At 36.9% G+C, this 18,661-nt stretch overlaps 1 pseudogene; it reads left to right on the forward strand.

Annotated features, from left to right (window-relative positions):
* The first annotated feature begins 861 nt into the window (after positions 1-861).
* Positions 862-18,221, forward strand: LOC148016371 (eukaryotic translation initiation factor 3 subunit B-like; annotated as a pseudogene).
* Positions 18,222-18,661: the final 440 nt, after the last annotated feature.

Genomic DNA, 18,661 nt, shown 5'->3' on the forward strand with positions numbered 1-18,661 from the left:
AAAAATGAACTTGTTTGACATTGTTTTTCTATATCAAGTGCTATGATTACGTGAAGGAACCAGTGCCTAACGGGTTAATTAAGGAGGCTAATTGACACATGTCCAACTAAATGTGTTAGGTAATTAAATAACTAAAACAACCTGAGGAAAGTACGGAGGATGTGGCCATAGGTCTGTCCTACGAATGGGTGGTCCCGGTTGGCCAGGAACTTTTCTCAATCACGATGGACAGCAAGAAAATCATTCAAAGAACACAAACAACAAGAGCGTTGACCTAGAGTCTAAGTTATAGATGATCCCGATTTATATTGTTTTAGGGGAACAGAATGGGACTATGCCTTATGGCAGAGAGGTTGAGCTTCACATGCCTCTTGTTTCCCATTCTCCTTGAACCAAGTGCAGCGTGAATCCACTTCGGACCTGGCATTTCTGCGTAAAGTAGTTCGTTCGAGTTTGATGCTAGTTGCCGTTAGGAAATGACCAATATGGAAATCCCTAATTCAGGTCGGTCCTAAGTGGAAATAGCCGGAATACTTCCGCTACGTGGTAGACGCGGAAAGCCCTAGATCGCAAACCCCGTAACATTCCATGGGAGTGTCGGGCGGAGCTTTCTAGACATCCTTTCCGATGGACTGCTAAGATGTGTCCTGAAGATAACAGGTGGACACGTTACAGAATGCCAACTTGTGAATCATTGTTTGATTTCTGTTTGTGTGGTATACATAGAAGTCCAGGTTTGGATCATGCATTTGGTCTTTGAACTTATACTTTATATAATTTTCATGCATTCAAGAGTCTCAAATAGCTAGAGAACAAACTAATGGCTACAATTTGGATAAGTCCCATGTTTTTGCAATCAACATGTTTGATGAATTTGACAAGTATATGAAAGTGTCAAACAAATGGGCACCACCAAAAGTCACACCTTATAGTCTTGGGGTATGCATGTAGCTACTCTTGCAGGTGCATCTATACCATTCTAGACTACTTAGGTATGATCTCATCATGATTTACGTGTATTCAGGAAAATCTTTTAACTTGGGTGACAGATAAACAAGGCCAAGACCAATTTTTTGTTTGCTTTGGATTAGAGATTAAAGTTTATTGGAATGATGCTAGATTAGGGAAACTTACCTTGTTTACTACTGTTCTGTAAGTTGAATTTTCTGTAGTTTAGATAGTTGTAGCTCCCCTTGGGTCTTACCTTTCCACAATTCATAAACAACGTGTAGCTATATGGGGTGGTGCGCCAAATAATGTGATACATTTATCCTTAGGTATGGCTCAAATTCTCTCATTTATGGTTTGTAAGTTGGGAATGTTGCTAAATATGAATGATGGCTCTTATATCAATTCTATGATCTACTCTTTTAGGTTAGACTGATTAACTTCTCTCTAAGAGACAAATAGATTGTGACATATAGTAGTCATGAACCAAGCAACCCTAGAGATACATAGGTTATTGATGAATTTTATTTATTATTTGGAAAACTACATGCACAAGTATCTATTGATGTCTAGATATGTTTATCTAGAGGATGATACTTAATTTATTATGATGTGAGGACTGGGAAAGTGCTTATAGAATTTAAGGAAAGTGTAGATGATTTTGCAACTTGTGGATTAGGGGGTGTGGTAGGTGTCTCTTAGCTAGTGTTCAAGTATAATTATTCTCTATTTATTCTTTGTTTCTCTCTTATAAGTTTAAGTTAATTGAGATTAATGGATGCTTTCATGCTGGTGCATATAGAGATGACAAGTATTTTGCTCTAATAGGCAAGAATGCAATCAACGTGTATGAGACTGAAACCATGAATCTTCTTGATAAGAAATCCTTGATAGTAGACAATGTCATGGTCTTTAGTTGTTCCCCCATAGACTCTATCATGGCTTTATTTGTTCTTGAAGGAAATGGAGGAAATAAACCTATTAGAGTGAGTGCATTTGGCCTTATGCTAAACTTTCATAAGATGCATTGTTTCTAGAAGTTGTAATTGTTGTTGTGCCTTCCTATTATGAATGGTATTTTTTTGTGTTGTGCATCATTTTTTTCTTCTAGCTCATTGTTGCTACTGTGTTGAGCAGGGTCACCCCCTTTATCTCTATCATTCACAATAGTGTATTTTTGGAGTGTCTCGACTGGACTTGCTGCTTTAATTGGTTCTTCCATAGTTTGACAAGTAAGTCTAGTGTAGATCCCCAATAGGGAGGAGCTCATACAAAAGGACTTATTCAGTGGTAGTGATTGTAAAATGTTCTAGCAAAGCATTGGGATTATTTGGTCATGAAAGTAGATAGGTACACAAAAAAAGAGTACATACACTGGATTTGAATTGCTCTGAATCTAGGAGAGAGACATTCCAATTCCATGGTTTTGGAACTAGAAAGAAAAAATGAAAAAATTATTGCATTTGCAGGGGAGCCTAAAGGTCACAGATTTGCCATAATTCGTGGAGATGGACCTAGACAAGATGTTACACTCTACTCTATGAAAAGTCTAAACAATGTGGGGCGAGTAACAAAGTCGAAAATTTGAAGGGTAAGCAAGCAAATTTCCTTTATTAGTCTCCAATTGGGCAATTTATTGTTTTGGTTGGACTAAAGGCATACAATGGGCAGTTAGATTTCTACAATGTTGATGAATTGGAAACAAACGTCATAGCTCACCACTTCATGGCCATAGATGTAGATTGAGATCCAATAGGAAGGTAATGATTTTTAGAACTCTCATGGTTTTGGTTCAAAGGATATAAGAAAATATAGTACACTATAGAATAGTTACCATTTACTTCTAAGTAGTGTGATCTATAATCATTTGCATTTACTTGTAATCAATTTTGTGTCAAGGTCAATCACATATGTACATCAAATTGAGAATGGTTTCAATATATGGTCTTTCAGTGGCAAATTGCTTAATTGACTTCGTAGGGATAGGTTTTTCTAGGTAAGGAGAATGGGTTGAATTTATCCAGCTAGCTTATGCCTTGGAGTAGTACATTATGTGTTTCCATTTAGTGGAAGCTGGTGTTTGGATTTAACATATATGTGCAGTGAAAATCGGAGTTGACTTGAATTGCTATGAAGTTTTAAGTGTTGCCAGAGTAGTATGGGTTGAATTCGTACCCACACTGACTTATGCCTGGAGTAGTGGATTGCATGTTTTCATCTAATAGAAGCTCCTATTTAGAATTAAAATATATATGTAGTGCAAATAGGAGTTGAGAGGAATTGTTATGGAGTTTTAAGTATTTGGAAGTAATAGTTATATGCAGTGAAAATTGGAGCTAACATGAATTATTGCTATTGAGTTTTAAGTGTGGCGCGTTTTTGCATGCAGTTCTTATGGTGTCCTTGCTCTCCATCACAATTAGTGATAAGAAAGAGGAAGAGATAACTAAAAATCTGAAAAAGTCATCCTCCATCACTACTTAGTTGTGCTGAGTTCATTAAGATTTTGAAGTCATTACAGCTACATTACATGACTTCAGAGACCAAATATTTGCTTGTGTAAGATGCAAGTACGATGACACATGGTTACATTTGTGCCCTTCAAGGTTCGATTTATATACTATTTTGACTTAAACATGGTACATTCAAAGGAACATCAATGATATAGTACAAATACAAAATCTTTGTTTGAGGTTGCAAAGATGTGGGGTGGACCAAAGTTGCATGAGTTCCTGACTGCTAACCTAAATGGCCCTTCACTCTCAACGACAACAAGAGGCCATAGACAAGCCACCCACTTTATCCATGGGATACATGGATATATATTTGATGCTATTGCTAAAATATATCAAAAGGCAAAAGAAAAACATGGTATTATAGGAAACATTCCCTTTATCTTGGTGGAAGATGAGACCGCTATAAAGAAGCGGATAAGGTAAACATACTAAAATATTTGTTCTTTTGACTTGCAAAAAATATTATCAATAAAATTTTAAGATTTTATAACCTTTACTATTTTCATCATAGGTGGAATCCTAAAGATGATACTCTCGTTGGATTTAACACAAGATTAGTGAGTTTGGGAATCTCCCAATTCCCATTTTTTGAATACTAAAAAGGTGGCACCCGGATAACATGCCCGTAAGTTTATCAAAACGATATGATCTGACCTATCATTGGAAAGTGCTTGGAAAATGGAATCTATTGAGCTATAAAGTGCTCGATTTGGAGTTATAGTATTCAAGTTATGACAAATCCAAAGATTTGACTATGTGTTCCAAACTTATGGAAAATTCCCATATTCCCCAATATGGTGTTAACGATGCATACAAGCCTTCAGACCATGAATGCGGGACATCACACATGATTAAAGTTGGAGAAGGAAAAGTAGGTTATGATATCATTGTTGATGCATTTGAGACTCGTATTATTGGTAGTTATGTAAGAGTATTTGTAGCAAATCCACTTCATGAAGCACTTTCACACTTGTTTGTTGCTGCTCATTGTATGTGTAATTGATTTTACAGAAGTTTTATTCATAGACAGTGGATTGAAATTTTGACATTACGGGATGAGAAGCTCAAATCAAAAGTAGGCTCTATTATTGGACATGCATTAGATGGAGATAGTTGACGAAGAAAAGAAATATTAGATAATTATTTAAATAAGCATGGTGCTCGATATGAGATTGGATGGGATGGATGGCCTCTTTCAAGCAAATTATTAAATGGAGAGTTTTCAAGCATGCATGATTAGTATTTTATACACAATGTGAAAAAGCTAGTCAATATTCTCAACAAGCCCAAGAGTCAATTGGCTCTTGGGGATGTATGGGTTTCGTTGAGTCATGTTACCATTGTTTATGATTCTTTTTCTGTTGATGAACATATCCTTAAGGAAATAGATATCAGACAAGATGATTGTCAAAATTGGGCTACAACACAAAGAATATATAGCAAGCAAGTCCAATGGTGTTTGGGAGAGCTAGCAAATAATAGAAAGCATAGAAAGGAGTGGAGTATGGTTGCAACACAAGTCTATCTTGAAGTTGCTAGAGACTACATTGATATTTTCTTGTCTCCATACTTGAGCTTGGTTAGAGAGAGTCCATTTAGTACCAAAAGTGGCATTCTTCTTCCAACTCTGGAGATCTTAGACTTAAAACATGCCATGTATGCATTATCAAAGAAGTTTATTAGTAAGGAGGCATTCTTAGATGTACAACTCTCATGTCACATCGTTGTACTACTCATAAAATATTTTAGAGACTTCCATCCAAATAAGATGCTTCCAATACATTTGATTGGATCCAATGTAGTTGAAATATTTTCCAGCAAAGTTGGCAACATGGTTGGGCAAGATCACACTTATGACTTGATGGACATATTGCATAGTATAGGAATATTGAATAGGCTTTCACATTTTTAACTCTATAGTACTCGCGTATAGGCTCCTCTACGTGATCTACTAGTGAGGGTGATCGCTCACCACTTCCTAAGCAACCCCCACACAAGCCTCGTCCTCCCCCTCGACTCTCCCTCCTCCCTCTCTGTCGACTATCCTCTGCTTCGCTGGATGCACATGCTTCTGTAGATGCACATGTGTCGGCTGACGCTTGTGCTTCAGCCGATGCATGTACAGGTACTGCATGTGGAGTACCTGCAATTGGAGTTTGGGAAGTAGTGCCATGCAAAGACGTCAGAGGCGTTCCAGACATGACGCTGAACACCTTGTCTTGCTATGGGAGAGCGGCCAAGGTGTCTGGTCATCTCTCCCATGAAGTCTTCCCTACTAGGAAAACCTCCAAAAAATGCATTGACCCCCCTGCCGAACGAGGCCAATGTATCATTCATGCGATCCAAATCCGAGTCATTGCTAGATGAACCAGGATACGGCATCTGCAAAAAAAACACAAGAAAAAGACAATTTTTTTTGCATATAAAAAATCATATATTACCTTCATCCATACCTAAACATTTTCAAAGAGCTTTCTTTAGACATTGAGCATAAAACTTAAGTGCTAATGCTTCTCATAAATAAGAAAACTGATAAACACAAACATGGGATTGGTCACATTCATCATTGCAAAAATATATTGTTTTTTATCAGAGCTGGGAGAGCTGGCGCGTGTATGACTGTGTCTAAATTGCACGTTAGACGCGCTCTCAAACGCGTTCCTAAAGTCAACCCTCTATCCAGCGCGTCTATATCCGCATTTGAGATGCAGTATACAAACACTGTCAAACGCATATTCCAAGTCAATGCTCTGGCGCGCGTGTATATCATCGCGTGTAGACTGTAGAGCACACGCAACAGCATGCGCGCTCTGAGACGCATCCTCACACGCAATGAGAGAAAACATTTCTTCGCGTCTATACATGCGTCTACACTGAAATGTAGACGCGCTGGTAGATGCGCTCAGTCGGCTGATTTTAGTCCGACGACCGCCATTGATGATTTACAAAATGCAATACATAATGGAATCAGAAATCCTAATACACAGATAGAGCAGAGAGATAAAGAGAGAGACACAGAGAGAGAGAGAGAGAGAGAGAGAGAGAGAGAGAGAGAGAGAGAGAGAGACACCTTGGGTGTTTGGTGTGGCGGGTGGTGGCATTTCTTCCTTCTCCTTCTTCCTCTCCTTGGTAAGTTACCCTCCCTTGATGCTTGCTTGCTTGCTTGCTGCTTCTTCTTCCTCTTGTTCTCCTCTCTCTTGTTCTCTCTTTCTTCCTCTCCTTGGCTTTCCTTTTTCCTTCTTGTGTGTTTGAAATGAAAGAAGAGTATAGACGCATACGTAAACACGGATATAGATGCGCATTTAGGCTTTATCATAATTTTTGGTTTTTAAGATAAGTTTTGATAGTGAATTCTTATCATAAGTTCTAATGTATTTATGATGAATTTTGTGTATTTAAAATTGAGATCTTAGAATAATTAATACGCTAGCTTGAAGTTTGTATGTAAATATATGAATGACAAATATTTTGATGTTGTCATGAATTAGGTTTAATCATGTCGTTGTCATCACCTAGTGCGGTGCATGGTGATGAGTCAACGAGCACATCCTCAAGTGAGGATGAAACATTACGTCTTCATAATCGAGATGCATGGCTACGATGAAAAATTAAATGCATGTGTGATCATTGTCGAGGGTGTATTTTTCGAGCACGTCAAATTGCAATGTCACACCTCAGCTTGTATGGAGAATGGGACCGAGAAAAATCACCGGTATTCATTGTTTTTTTTTACCACTAAGATTGCTAGTCTATGTTACTCAATATATATCAATGTACATGAAACTCCCTTTTGTAGTTGAGCAGGATGCGGTGCCACATCCTCAAATGCTCCCTCTCGAGCGTCGAGAGGCTGCAAAACGTCGACACGAGGAGGCAGAGTCTTCAAGAAGAGTAGAGACTCACGACCATGATAGTAGCCCTCATGAAATGTCCCATCAAGTCGTAGAAGATGAGATTTTGGACAACATGGTACACCATCTATTTTCGTAACCGGTTCAGGGAGAAGGTCACTCTACGAAGCCAGATGATCCACTATACGTAGCATCATCTACTTCGTTGTATGAAGGTTGTATGTACTCCGTTCTTCGTGCGTCCCTCGAGATACTTAACTTGCAAACAATTTATGGATGGAGTAATGTCAGTTTGGATGCGTTATTGAAGTAGTTATCAATTCAGTTTGGCTTATAAATCATAAAATTAATTGTTCTATTTTGAAATCAGACAGAAATATATGTTGGTGGTTTTTAAACTCACTTTTAAAAATATATGTAGGTTATTATCACAAATGCTTCCAAAAGGAAAAAAATTGCCAACTAAGAGAGAGCAAGCAAGACATTACTTGACATCTCTGGGAGGCCTCGATTTGTCAAGATCCATGCATGTGTCAATGATTGTGTCTTATTTTGTGGGATTCACGAGTTCGCACGAGTGTCCTGTTTGTGGCGAATCAAGATATGAAGTGGAGATGAAGTCAATGGATATGCCTCGTAAGGTTTTGCGACATTTTTCGATTGTTCCATGTATAAAACTTATGTTCAAGTGCAAGTCTATTGGAAAGCTCATATCATGGCATGCTAGTCCTCATTCAAGTGATGAAAAATGGAGGATCCGTGCAGACACGCCGACATGGAAACATATAGATAATTTGTGGCCCGTTTTCAAAGAAGAGCCAAGAAATTTGAGATTTGGTTTAGGTATGGATGGAATCAATCCATTTAGCATCAAAGGCACATCATACAGTGTATGGCCAGTGGTATTGGTGAACTATAATATTCCTCCATCCATAGCAATTAAAAAGGGACATGTAATGTTGTCCCTTCTGATTCCTGGAAAGCACAAGGTAAAAAACATGGACATTTACTTAGAGCCTTTGATTGAAGAGTTAGAAATGTTATGGGAAGGTATTGAGGTGCAAGATACAAGCGCATCTGCATCCTCTAGAGATTTCACATTGAAGGCCATGTTGTTGTGGACCATACATGACTTTCTAGGATACCGAGAGTGCTCAGGTACATATATATAACTCTATATTTAAAATTCAAGACTTAAATCAATTGCATATTATTAATTCACTTGTTTGTTCAGGTTTAACCACATCAAGATATCACGCATGTCCTATTTGTGGTCCCTCTCTAGTTTCCTCTAGGCCGGCACGTTTAAAGAAGGTTATCTACGACAATCATCATCGATTTCTTCATATTGACCATCCCAAATATGTTCTCCCTACTAATGGAATGACTCCACAATCTCTAACCATTCGAGATTGTAAGGAGAGATGGATTAATGACGACAGCCACCCTCCACTCGGCATGAGTCGGTAAGAAGTGCATTTCTCTCAATTGACTTTAAAATATTTAGCATGACGAATTGTTTACATAATATATTGTTTGTTTTTTAGGTTCTCTATATTTTTTCGTCTTCTGTACTCGACTGAACTCAAGATCAAGCACTTGTTGGACCCCATGCACATATTCAAAAATGTTGTATCTACATTATGGGATCACTTGATAAGGGCTCGTGATTCAGTCAATGTAAGGGAGGATTTACGTAACATTGGTCACATGAGATGAGCCTGGCCACGCATTGGACCCATAGGAAAGATTGAGCTATCCCATGCACCTTGGATGTTGTCAAAGAACGAGGAAAAAATAGTGAAGGAACAAATATATAGCTTTCGAACACCCATAGGATGTATGAGATGTCTCAAGGAAGCCTTCATAAAGAAAAAGAAAAGAGGTGTGGAGAAACTATCTGGTTTGAAGTCCCACGATTGGCACAAAATGATTCAAGTAAGGGTATCTCTAACCATGAATATAGTAATTAGTGGAGTAACTATGTGTAAACTTTGGGGTATGATGTCTTTTTCCTCAGCTAATCATTTGATCTATGAACATTGTTTATATTCAATTTGTACTTCCTACTAGCATATCCCATTGTGTATCCAAAGATGTACATGATATTATTTACAAGATGGAAGAGCTTGTGAGGTGTGTATACATTGTATTTTTTCATTATATATCTTTCAATTTCTACACAAAAATAAATAATTCTCAAATACATCCTGACAGATACGTGAGCTCGAAGAAAATTGATCCAAACACATTGCAAGATGCTCGAGTATTATCTGTTGAGGTGGTTTGTTTGGTGGAGGAAATTTTTCCTCGATCCATTTTGACTACTCAATTACATTTACTCATACATTTGATTGATGAGATCGCACTTTGTGGGGCAATTCATGCAAGGTGGATGTTTTTTCTTGAGCGCTTCATAAAAACCTTGAAAGATTTTGTGAGGCAAAAAGCACGGCCTGAGGGAAGCATGGCTGAGGGTTGGTTAGTGCAATCATCCCTTGTTTATATCTCTGAATATCTTGCTGAAGTGGATCCCTCTCAACCACGACTATGGAAAGATGATGAAGACTTGAGGATGACCTCTATAATACCTTAAGAAAAAGGAATGAGTAAAGTGCTAACAAAAGAAGAACTTTGTAAGTTAAATAGTTTTTGTGTACTCAATAGTGATGTAATGAGCAAATGGGTAACACTATATAATGAAGCAAGGGCAAGAAGAAAAATTGAAAGACAAGAATTTCGCACCAGATATGGACGTAATGTCTCATTTTCAGATCATCTAAATGCGCTCCCACGCCATATTGATATAGATTGGTTACATGAGGAAATGGAGAGAATGGAGAAAGAGGAGGAAATTAATATATCTCAAGAAGAGTGGGAATATGCACGAGGTTGCTTATCAAAGGTGAGACATACTATCAATTATTTGTTTCTATAAGTTAGATTTTATATAAATAATTGACATGTTTGATCTTTTATCTTTTACTATTAGTGCACATTATTCAATGCTATTGGGTGTGAGGGTAAACATCTTCGAACTCAACGTATAGATGAAAAGAGAAATACCCAAGATTGTGGTGTCCTTGCTCACTTCAAGGATGCCAATGGTACCATGGAAGGTTATTGTGGCTTGATCCAAGATATTCTGAAGCTTGACTTTAGACGATTCTTTATATATGTACTAGATGTGAAGTGGTTTAAAGAAGTGGTAACAAATGGTCAGCATTGCACAATCAGACGTCATCGAAGTGGTTTTGTAATCATTGACTCTACAAAATTTCACCAAAACAAGAATGACACATTAGTACTACCTCAACAATGCGAGCAGGTACATATGCAAAAGCTAATTTTTTAATATGTATACATGTGATATATATATACAATATAATAAGTATTTAAGTTTCTTGCTTTTGTTTTTCAAATACAGGTTGTGTATCATCCAATGGTAAACAATAACCGATGGTGGTATGTCATCCCTATATCTAATCGCTCAAAACCAATATATGGTAATATTACGGACATGGAGATAGCAGATGACAATCCAACAATTTATGATGATGTGCATGATGACACCATAATGGATGATATGCGTGATATAGTACAAGATAAACCTCGTGAGGATGTTCAAGGAAACGCAGAAGAAGACAATAATGTGATTGTCGATAATATTAATGAAGTTATTGAGCAATATAGCAACACATCTGATAGTGGGATAGACTTATTTGTTTTGTTACCTCTTGGTAACATAGACCTAGAAGTAGATAGTTTAGCAAGGGCTAATCTCATTGAAGATGATATGGATCATTCACTGTAACATACTTAATTTGCTTAATGATTCAATGTGTATTCTCAATTCTATGGTTTTTATCATGCGCACACATGCATACTCAAGAATCAATAGTCAAGTTTAAAGCTAAATTGAATTTTCCATAATAAAACGGAAGTATTTTTTATCATCTTCAAGTAGAGAAATTACGATATACATATTGCAATGAAGCTTGCTAGTAATTGTATAATAAGGTTTCTGTTGCTTGCCGCTAATTACTTATATAAGGCTTGTCAACTGGAGAAACTGCCATTCATTAGAGAGTAATGCAAAAATAATTATTAACTCTGGTTTTTTTATTCAATGATTCAATGTGTATTCTTAATTCTATGGTTTTTATCATGCGCACACGTACATACTCAAGAATCAATTTCAGGTGGTTGAATAATTATTAACTTTGGTTTTTTCATTATATTAAGTCCAATTTTAGGTGGTTAAATAATTGCGCGTCTGGTGGCGCGTCTATATTGGCGTCTATTTATGCGGATATATAGACGCAAAATTCGCATTTATTTACACACTCTTTTACACGCACATATAGACGCAATAATAGACGCACCCGACTTTACACGTCTAACAGGCCCGTCTATGCCTCGTTTCTATTGTAGTGGTTGAAAGAATCAGGAAAAGATTATTTGTATAATAATTGTATGCAAAACATGTAACAAAACACAAGACTAGGCAGTTTAAGGAGAAATATGCACTTTTTAAATTTTTGGTACATTTACCGTTTCCATGGAACGAAACATACTTTTAAAAAATTCTATAAGGGTAATGAGTCTATACAAGAAAATAAGTAATTATCTATAATTTTCTATCAATAAATAGAAAGAAAAATGAAAAAATAGGTTTTTCGCATCATAAAAATAAGAAAAAGTAAGATTAATGTGTGTGGATCTATAATAGAGCTGAAGCATGAGTTTTAGCCTTAGTTCAGCCCTATCTCTTTATTAGAGTGAGTTTTTATGGCTCTCAATAAAGAAAAATGTATAAAGAACTATGCCTTATACCTATCAATGCATGAAAAATTTTAAATGGCAGGGAGTAGGGGGGTTGTTGAGTGGTTGAAGTACATTAAATGATGATGATTCATGCTACATATCATATAGATTATGTGGATATTCAAAAATTAAAAGAGACTAGTAACATGAGGAAGCTCAGCGCTAGTCGTAAGCAACAAAGCACTATCGTAGAAAAGGAAAGTCGTAAAAAGAATTATCTTTGCACTTTCATGTTGCTGACTTTCAATGAGTATTTATTTTAGCACGATAGTCATATTCACACTTGCATTGATACGCCACATGGTAACGTATCCTAGATGCATAGCACCGGTTTGTATGAGTGATGACACGATGTTGAGAGTGTGAGGTATCCCAAATTGTAGGGATAGATATTCCATTCCTTGGAAGTTATTTGGTGAGGTTTGTATATAATCTCTTGGATCATTTAATTAAAAGAGTGGAATTTTTTTTGAACATGTTCTATGTTAACAGTGCATCTTGGAGCCAAATCCCTGAGGTGTACGAGAGTCATAGTGGAGCCGCGGTGGTCAACCAAGGGGTGCTCCGTGTGTGTGCGCTACATGGTGTATAATACCAATATGTTTAGGGACTCCTTTTTAGGAGTGGAAAAATAATTACTCGTTGGAGTACAAAATCAGACAAACAAAAAGTTCATAGATGCTCTTGGCTGCAAGGTCGTGTGTGGGTGGTTTTAGGTGAGTTCTTGAGGCCGCAGCTCGTGTCGTGCCCATTTTAGGTCCCAACACAAGAAATGGGTAAGAAGGTATCCCATTCTTCCACTTTTTCTCTTGGTTAGAGTTTTTGGAAACTTTGAAGGTAGGGAAAATAAAAATCTCAAATTATTGCACGATTATGGATAGCAGTTTTAGGTTATATAGCAATTTTGGCTATATCGATCAAAAGTGATTGAAAATGTTACAGATTTTGAATCAGTAAGTTGCGAGACGTTTGATAGGAATAAAGTAAAAGTTTTATCTACAAACAAGTTGCAGATTACATGTATTATTGAGAAGATAGTGCAAGAGTCTATTTGGTATGTTACTATGAACTTGTTATAAAAGATTGCAGAAGACTTGCTTGCTATTTTTTATCAATTTTGTGAAAATGGCAAAGAACATTAGAAACCCTATCATTGAGAAGTTGAACAAAAACAAATTTTTATCATGGAAGTTTTGTATAACGAATCTTCTTATTAGGAAAGGCCTTTATGAGTTTGTTTTAGGTGAAGAAAAGAGGACAGAGCTACGTAATTTTGTGATTGTAGAATAATTAAAGGCGTAGAAAGAATGGAATAAAAAAGACAAAGAGATGATGTATTGACTATCTATAGTCATTCACAACACCATGTTGGGGCATATTAAAAATTTAGAAACTTTAAAAAAAAGAAAGATGTCTATAAATGAGCATGTTTTAAAAGTGAGAAGCATTGTAGATGCCTTGCAGCTATTGATGCAATGCTTGATGATGGTAATTTGGTTTCATCTTTTTTTTGTGGCCTTAGTAATGAGAAGGCTTGGAAATCATTTGTCGATCCTATATATGTACGAAAGCCATTTCTAGTTTCTTGATGAGTTGGTTTATCTTATGATCACAAAAAAAGTCAACATGCAATGTGAATCATTTGAGAAAAGTAGTGAGCAGATCCGAACATTTTACTGAAGTTTAGGTCCAAGGGAATGTGGTAGATCCTCTTCAAGAGGTTGTGGTATGGGATGTGTTGATAATAACCAACAAACCAGGTTGAGCCAATATTTCAAGAAAATGTAAGTTTCAAGAGGCCGTGGAAACATCAAAGGCAAGGGGGAGCTCTAGAGAAAGAGGTGGATGACAGAATAGAAGTTTTAGAAATTGTGGTATTTTTTATCATTATTGTGGCAAAACATGTCATATTATAGTTTATTATTATGCTAAGAAGGATGATATCTATAATGATAAAATTGTAGTAAGAAAACTATGCATAATATTTAGATATAATAAAGATAAAAATGAGCATCTATTTGTTATATAATATATGGTAAATGTTGTTATATGAAAGGGAATACATGATGATGTATGGTATGTGGATTTAGGTATACATAATATATATAATTGTATGACTAGCCATGTTAAATGGTTTAGAGAGATGCAAGATTTACAAAATTCAAGTTATGTGCAAAGAGGTGATGACTCATTGCACCCAATTTTATATATTAAAAATTTTCCCTTATCCTTTCTTGATAGTTAGATAAATAATTTCTCATATATTACAGATACTATCAATTCTAAAGATTTTAGTGTATATTAGTCAAATGATAGAGCAAGGGTTGCAAATTTGATTTAATGTAAAAGACTACTTTGTGAAAGATTTTAATGAGAAGTATAGATTGGTCACAAAAGAAAGTATAGTTGGCTGCATGTTTACTTTAGATACTAGAATTCCTTCTATGAATGTTACTATGTATGCTAAAGACAAAGGAGTACTTGTAAACATTGAAATATGGCACAAACATATTAGATATATAAATGTTCAAAGTCTAAAATTAATAAAATCCAAAGGGTTTCTTATAGGGTTTCCTTCTTTTAGAGTTGCAAAATTTCATAAAGTGTATGAAGCATATCAATTTGATAAGCAAGAAAGATAACCTTTTTCACATAATAGATGACCCCAAAAGAATGCTTTATAGGCAATAAGCTCAATGTGTCAACTTGAAAGTGTTTGGTTATATTGTATATGTTCATGTGTGAGATGAGCTACAAAAGAAGCTCGATGTGTTAACTTGAAAGTGTTTAGCTATATTGTATATATTCATATGCAATTGGGGATCATTTGGTAAAAAGAGCCTTGCATGAGCTTCGATTTGGGGATATAAGGTTTACATGTCAAAACATGGTATTTTAGGCTTTTCCAAGAGGTTTAAAAACTTTGAAGGTCATTTTTACGCCTACATAGGTTGGCTAGAGGTCATATAGAAGTGCTCTCAACGTATACATGCGCTACGTTGATTATTTTAGGTTTAGAGACCGTGCATAGTGTGGTTTTAAGTCTCATATAGAGTATTTACAACTTGTTTTATTGTTGTGTATAGCCACAACAATCTGTTCTTAGAATTGGTTATTCATTTTTTATCATTCATATGGGATAGGAGCTTATTGTACCTTAAATAATACTCTATGTTAGCATGAGATAAGGCATCCAACTGGGCCTGAATTGATGGATGCAATGAACTAAAACTCAGTTAGGGAACATTGAATTCATGGATGCCATGAATCAAACCCAACTCTCTATCAACAAGGTTATTTCTCATTTTGAAATATGGATGGAATTCAAAATGTAAGAGAAGGAGAAGGAACATGGGGAAAAGCCACATGCCAATGTAAATAATGTGGTAGTGACATCAACCAATGTGAATTCTTCGAGCATCCTAGAAAAGATGGGCATTCTAAATACTAGTTATGAGATGGGTGAGCCTTATCATAGGGATAGTGATAACTTTGGCAATGCAAGAATATGGGGTTTGTTTCCACCGTAGGTACCCATTTCAAGTATGAGACCTTGGTCCTCTTTTGGCTATAGGATTATTCCAATAATAGTGGTTAGGGTGGTACTCTCACAATGATTAGCCACATAGTATTAACCAAATCATGGCGATAGGAAGTTCAGGGATGAGATAATACTCTCCAAGCATAATGGCTAGCCATCCTCTCCATCAAATCTTGAAGACTGTCCCTCCAAATTAGAGGATTACTTGATATCTTTCCACATGAGGTTGATGACCAGAAGATCTACTATGCTACCATTCATCTAAAGGGTTTCGCCTAAACTTGGCGGCATTACAAGAAGAAAGGAAATCATTAAGTGGATACTTGGGAGGAATTAAAGATAATCAAGGTTCATGTATTTGTTTACCTAGTAGAAAAATAAAGACTTACTCAACATTGGTATAACCTAGAGCAACATTCTCTTACCATGAGGGAAGATACCAATCAAGTTTTGAACCTTACCATGTATGTGGAGTCTATGAATGATGATTCCAATCTTGAAAAATGTATGTATGGATTAGAGCCTAGTCTTTTAGTTCATGTAATGGTACAATCGCCTATGAGTTTGTTTAGAGCTAGTGAGGTAGCTAAAAGGTGCTCCAGGAAATGTAGGAGAGAATCCCCTTTATAGCCATCATTTGGGTATCCAAGAAATGATCTGAGAAAATGATAGTTTGGAAAATTTTATGGTGGAAATAATGTGCCCAATATCAACCATTGCATCTTTAATACTATTAAGTCAAGAGGTGATTTTAAGACTGTAAATGGTAATAAAATAGGGAACCAACATGCCAAATTCAAAAAAACTTTTACTATTCTTCCAAAGAATGACAAAGTGATCCCAATGAACCTCTATAAGGATTGACAGGAAAAAGGTTTATGCTTCACATACTATGGACAAAAGTATTCACCAAGTCATCCTTAAAGTTTATCTCTGGAAATACCAAACTCAATAGTGTGATTGTTCTTAAAGATTTGGAGTATGAGTCATAGAATGAAGATAATATTTTGGACCAATTTTTTGACCCACTCGATGCTTTGAATAATACCTAACCTTTTTGATCCGGGTGGATAAAATATCATTATTGGTTTACCTTCTGTTTGGACAAATACCTTTAGGGATTCTTCAAGGAACATTTGGATGAAGACTAACTGAATTGGCTCTCTTATGTTGCAGACATCACCCGAACAACAATATTCTATTTTAGAAAAGATTTTGTTTTTTCTTATTTTAGCAAAATACCATAAATGTAAGTTGAAAGTACTCTTCACGAGCTCTATTTTGATATGTGGCATGCCTAGTTTGAATGAGTTCTTGGAAAGTTATCTCGGATCTTATCCAAGAAGGCTTGTTTGGATAATAACTTGTCTATTATTTGCAAGTACTCTTTCATAGAGACTTGGTGATCAAGGTTTTAAATTGAAAACTTCTAAATGTTGTCCATATGCTTGGCTTCTTCATGAGCCTTCGTTTCCATCCAATTCTTCTAGATTCTTTCTTATTTGAAAGGGCAAAAAGCATTTTGGAGTGGGGATGGAATGTAAAGAATGGAAAAGTCAAGAAATATTTGTTAGGAAAAATTAAAAAATACCCACCACACTGGTTAGGTATAAAAGAGATGTAAGATACTTTTATTTTAGCATTCATTAATACAAAATTATAGTCTCTTCATCTCATCTCCTTCTCCAAGCTTTCATGGCTTCTCTCAACTGTTTTTTATCTTTGTAATCTTTCTCTCTCCTCTTTTCTCTCCCTTTTTTTACTCTTCTCTCTCCTCCCTAGTCCTCTTCTTGACAAAGAGCTCAATGAGGTTAAGCTTCCACCCATTCTTAAGGAGGTTAATAGTCTAAGGGTCCAACAAGGACCCAAAGACCTTAGTATATAACATCCAAAAATATATATGTATACATGGCTTCCAATAAATGAAAGCGAATCCCAATCTATATGTGTTTCATGCTAATGACCTATTCATTATTCTTGATATTTATTTCACGTAAGTTATCATGAATATATATGCACATCAAGTGGATTCAAAGTAAGGTTTTTTTTAAATACCATTTTTATACATGTTTTGCATACAAAAGCAGGCCCGTAGCAGGAGAGGCCAACGGTGCAGCTGACGGCGCACCTACGGGTGAACTGCTGTTGGTTAGCGACGTAGCATGTGTAGGTGGCGCCGTCGCGGGCGATGATGCGGGACTTGACCTGGTCGACCCCGGCGTTGGCGTTGACGAGCACGTAGTTGGAGGTGTTGCCGTGAGGGGTGTTGATTTCTGTGTTGGGTCTAAGGGCGTTGTAGCGTTGGTCAACAAACGGCGCCTCGCTGTCGGCGCAGCTGCCCAGGTTGTTATCCCCCCAGTGAATCCTGAACACGTTGTCGCAGGTTATCGATACGCCGGCCGACGCGCACTCCATGCAGCGCGACACCGTCAGCTTGATGTCCGCCGCCCTCACGGACGTATAATCAGAGCTGAGCTGCATTATCATTATAAGCGCCAGCAGCAGCAGCGAAATTCGCATACTGCTCTTCATCGCTGACCGAGACCTACTCGACGTAGCGCCACTCCTCGAGCTCCATGAGAGACCAATTAACGTTGCCATTTTAATACTAGGCACTACTAGCTACTGTTTTGATCCAGAGATTGCCTTGCATGCGCTTAGACTACCGCTGTTCGTAAGAAGAAAGCAGCTCTGATGCGGGCTTATTAATCCGATCCGCACTGATTATATATTAGTACTCCAGGTGACTTGAAGCCACAATATCATAAAGCTCCGGTCCCGGTTTTCTATGCGTGTGGCATTAGATGATGTATTATAGCGCACGAGGTCACAGCGGATAAGCAGAGGATTTAAACTCCGCCCTTCAGGGCGCTGTACAGCATATTGGCCATGCAAGATACACTTGTGCACTCCCACGTAGGGAGGTGCAGGCCAAAAGAAAAGGCGGGGCAGCATCATGATGCTATTGGCCTTTCCGG

Source organism: Lygodium microphyllum, chromosome 23 (genome assembly GCF_053477565.2).
Source record: "Lygodium microphyllum isolate KBCC chromosome 23, Lygodium_microphyllum_v1.1.10, whole genome shotgun sequence".
Taxonomy (NCBI): domain Eukaryota; kingdom Viridiplantae; phylum Streptophyta; class Polypodiopsida; order Schizaeales; family Lygodiaceae; genus Lygodium; species Lygodium microphyllum.